Source organism: Otolemur garnettii, unplaced genomic scaffold, assembly GCF_000181295.1.
Source record: "Otolemur garnettii isolate 467f Iridium unplaced genomic scaffold, OtoGar3 scaffold00013, whole genome shotgun sequence".
Classification (NCBI taxonomy): domain Eukaryota; kingdom Metazoa; phylum Chordata; class Mammalia; order Primates; family Galagidae; genus Otolemur; species Otolemur garnettii.
In genome coordinates this window covers 30,030,074-30,034,769 of record NW_003852408.1, presented here as the reverse complement: position 1 = coordinate 30,034,769, position 4,696 = coordinate 30,030,074, and the positions used below count along the sequence as shown (strand labels likewise).

Sequence of the window (4,696 nt, the reverse complement as noted above, 5' to 3'; positions counted from 1 at the left end):
GAGCCCAGGAGCTGGAGGTTGCTGTGAGCTGTAATGCCACGGCACTCTGCCCAGGGGGACAGCTTGAGGCTCTGTCTCAAAAAAAAAAAAATGAGAGGTAAGCATTTCACATTGTATATCAAAGCAGTACCCTGAACCCCATAAATGCATCGATGTGCAAAGTTATGATTTAATAAAAAATAATTAAAAGATGAGAGATGTGCACCTTTTGTCTATGCTTTCCTTTCTCCTTCCTTCTGTCTAGAACATGGATGTGATGGCTAGGGATCCAGCATCACAGGCAATCTTGAGGACAAAAGCCACGTACTAAGGATGGCAAAGGGTAAAGAAGCACCCTGGGTCCTTTACAACCTATGGAGTTGGCATATACCCCCTAGACTGTCTACCTCTGTGTGTGCGTGTATGTGTTTTTTCAAGACAAAAGAAATAAACTATTATCTTGTTTAAGCAATGGTTACTTTTTACTCTTTTTTTTTTTTTTTTTGCAGTTTTTGGCCAGGGCCAGGTTTGAACCCACCATCTCCAGTACATGGGGCCGGCGCCCCACTCCTTTCAGCCACAGGTACTGCCCCCTTTTTACCTCTTTATGACAAACATAATTCTGACTAGGCAATAAAGAGACGTAGCAACAAATCAGTAGTCTCAGCCATCTCAGCTATGCCTCAATTTAATGTTGATAAGGTGTAAGATGTAATACAGAGGAACCTCCATAACCGACCTGCATTGACCATCTTCTTAAGTTGACCTAATTTTCATAGACTGGACATGCACCACATGTATTAGTATAGTAGGCCTAGTTCCTTGTGTTGATCAACTCTGTTAGTTGACCAGTTTATTACGGTCCTTTGGGTGGTCAACTTACAGAAGTTCTACTATATTTCTACTGAAGTGAGAGTGTTAAAATAGGAAGCAAGACTAAGCAAAAAGCCTCTACTCTTTGAAGACACACCATCATTACAGTTCAGCTGGACGGATGTTTAGAGTCCTTGTGTATACTATCAAATTTCACAGTATAACTTTTTGCCAACATTTGATAGTTATTTCCTAAAAAAGTAGCATGGCTTGCAAAACTGTGACTGGAAAGACCAGATTATATGAAAATGAGTAGTTAGGAAAATAAACATTTTGATGAAAGTTTATTTGTTTGTTTGTTTGTTTTGAGATAAAGTCTTACTATGTTGCCCTCAGTAGAGTGCTGTGGCTTCAGAGCTCACAGCAACCTCCAACTCTTGGGCTTAAGCCATTCTCTTGCCTTAGCCTCCCAAGTAGCTGGGAGTATAGACACATACCACAATGCCTGGCTATTTTTTTGTTACAGTTGTCACTGTTGTTTAGCTGGCCCAGACAGTGTTTGAAACTGCCACCCTCGGTACATGTGACCAGTGCCATAACTGCTGTGGTACGGGCGCCACGCTTTGATGAAAGTTTTTAAACTGTTTTAAAACGTGTTCAAATGGCATAGTGCCCATAGCTCAGTGGTTAAGGCACCAGCCACAAAGACCAGGCCGGCGGGTTCAAACCCGGCCCGAGCCTGCTCATCAACGACAATGACAACAACAACAACAACTATAGCCAGGCGTTGTGGTAGGCGCATGTCATCCCAGCTACTTGGGAGGCTGAGGCAAGAGAATTGCTTAAGCCCAGGAGTTTGAGGTTACTGTGAGCTGTGATGCCACAGCACTCTACCAAGGGCAACATAGTGAGACTCTGTCTCAAAATAAAAAAAAAGGGGTGGCACCTGTGGCTCAAGGAGTAGGACGCCGGCCCTATATATTGGAGGTGGCGGGTTCAAACCCAGCCCAGCCAAAAACTGCAAACCCCCCCCCCCCACCAAAACCTATTCAAATAAAAAATAAAAACTAGTTGACTCTTCTTTAAACTATAGTGACCTAATTAACCATAGTTAATAATGATGAATTGTATAATTAAAATTTGCTAAGAAAGTTGGTCTTAAATATTCTCAGTGTACACAAAAAATGTTAACAATGTTAATGGATATGTTAATTACCTTAACCGTGGCAGTAGTTTCACATTGCATACATATATCAAAACATCACATTAGGGTGGTCCCTGTGCCTCAAGGATTAGGGTGCTGGCCCCTTACTGGAGGTGGTGGGTTAAAACCTGGCCCCTGCCAAAAACTGCAACAACAACAAAAAAAATCATATTATACACTTTGAATATATACATTTAAAATACAATAGAACCTCCATAGTTGACCACTTCCTTAAGATGACCTAATTTTAACAGACTGGACATGCACACATACTCAGTGGAAGACTCACTTCTATAGGTTGTATCTTGTCCACTTTGGACTGTGACATAGTATTTACTCTATAATGTAACGAGTCCACTCTACACCAATGGGTAGAAGGTGTGGGTTTTGTCACTTAGTTGTATTATTTTTTCTTTAGCATGAGTTATTTTTCTCATGTTTTATTATTGCCATGTGTTAGATTAGGCCTAATGTCCTATTGTTTATCATGTTTGGTGGAAAATTCTTTCAACATGAAGGACTAGTCAGAATTATAGGTACATCCTACAATTACTTAAAAATCTTACAGTTAATTGAGACACAATGGCCCAAAGGAAAGAACTCAAACAGCTGACACTGAAAGAAAAGGTTGATTTTCTACATTTTCTTGAAAGCAGTAACCAAAGAAACTGCAAAAAAAAAAAAAAAAAAAAAATTTCCTAGACTTCAGCAGAGGCTTCAGAGATAAAGACATCTTTAACACTGACAAGTAGATTCTTTCAAGGTGATGCTTGACAGGAGCCTCATCATGAACGATGACAAATGTAAGTGCAGAAAACTTTCCAAAGAACATTTCACAGTTCAGCTTTGTGCTAGTTCAACTGGAGAGAAACTAAAGCCCTTGGTAATTCAGCAATCAGGAAAGCCACACACATTCAAAAACCTGAAGCCCAAAGACCTCCTCATGACTTGGGGACCAAATAAATGCTCAAGGATGACTGGTGCCCTGTTTTAGGAGTGGGTAAGGGATACGGACCAAGAAATGAAGAAAAAATGGTCTAGTCTACTGACAGTAGACAACTGTCCTGGCCACCCGCAAGTGAATCATTCCATAAACATGACAATAAAATTTCTGCCTCCAAACAAGACCTCAAAATTCCAATCTCTTGACCAAGGCATCACCAAAACATCTGAAATGCACTATCATGCCCAGCTCCTGCAATGGGTCATTACTAAAACACAAACCTGTGGTCTACCTAAGGAAGCAACTATATAACTACTATGTCAGTTAACACTCTGGATGTTGTCCTTAGGATCAGTTCTGCTTGGAATAATGTTCAGCCAGAAATGATAAACAGTGTTTCCAGAAAGTTGGATTTAGGCAAGGTGCAGCACTAATCCTAGCACTCTGGGAGGCCAATTGGGAGGCAGTCCACCCTATGTTTGGGCTAGACTTGTGACTTGTTTTGAATGAACATAATGAAAGGACCATTTGTACACATGTAAGTTCAAAGCCTATGCCTCAATGAGGTCTTGCAGTTTCCACCTTCACTTTCTTAGGAGGCCACCTTGCAAATGTCACCTAAGGATGCCAGACTAGCTACTAGAGGATGAAAGGGCACACTGAGAAGAACTGAGGCACTTCAATGGACAGCAAATACCACTGCCAACATGTGACTTGGGTCTTCCAGTTCAGTCAGTTATCCATGTGAATTCAGCTACACAAGAAAGCCAAGGGAACTCAAAAGAGAGGCTGCCCACTCAAGCCTATAGAGTCATAAAAAATGTTTAATCTTTTTGTATTGTCTTTAAGTTTTGGGGCAATTTGTTAGGTAGTAATACCAAATAAATAATTTTTATTTTTTTTGAGACAGACTCTCATTCTGTTGTCCCAGACTGAAGTGCTGTGGCATCAGCTTAGCTCACAGTAATCTGAAACTGCCTGGGACTATAGGCACCCACCAGAATGCCCAACTAATCTTTCTTTTTTGGCCAGGGTTGGGTTTGAACCCACCACCGCTGGTATATGGTGCCAGCATCCTACTCCTTGAGCCACAGGTGCTGCCCTCAATTAATTTTTCTATTTTTAGTACAGACAGGGTATCATTCTTGCTCAGGCTGGTCTCAAACTCCTGAGCTCAAGCAATCCACCCGCTTCAGCCTCCCACCCTAGCCTCCCACCCTAGCCTCCCTTCAGTGCTAGGGAGTCACCCTACCTGGCCTGAACAAATAAACTTTAAAATAACATACTTAAAGTTTCTTGAAGGTAAACGTAAAAAAATCATTTGAGATTTTTCTGTTATCTTTAATTTACCTATTACAGCATCCTATTGCAAAATTTAGTTCACCTATTACAATATGCTAAAGTCATGCTGACTGCAATGTTTTATTCCACTACAATTGGGAAAATATGAAAAGATTTTGTGGAAAGTGAGTAATGTGCGACAGGCCCTTTAGAAAGACCACTCTGGGGCTCGGCGCCTGTGGCTCAGGCGGCTAAGGCCACATACACCTGAGCTGGCGGGTTCAAATCCAGCCTGGGCCTGCCAAACAACAATGATGGCTGCAACCAAAAAATAGCCAGGCATTATGGCGAGCACCTATAGTCCCAGCTACTTGGGAGACAGAGGCAGGAGACTCGCTTGAGCCCAGGAGTTGGAGGTTGCTGTGAGCTGTGATGCCACAGCACTCTACCCAGGGTGACAGCTTGAGGCTCTGTCT

General features: G+C 41.9%; 1 protein-coding gene across 1 annotated transcript in view; it reads right to left on the bottom strand.

The window, feature by feature from the left end:
• Window positions 1-4,696, bottom strand: part of FAM126B (family with sequence similarity 126 member B) — an 81,595-nt gene that overhangs the window by 67,836 nt on the left and 9,063 nt on the right. Inside the window, exon 2 of the mRNA XM_023510385.1 lies at window positions 2,009-2,141. The gene's annotated coding sequence lies outside the window, so the exon portion shown is untranslated. The remainder of the gene's footprint in view (window positions 1-2,008; window positions 2,142-4,696) is intronic.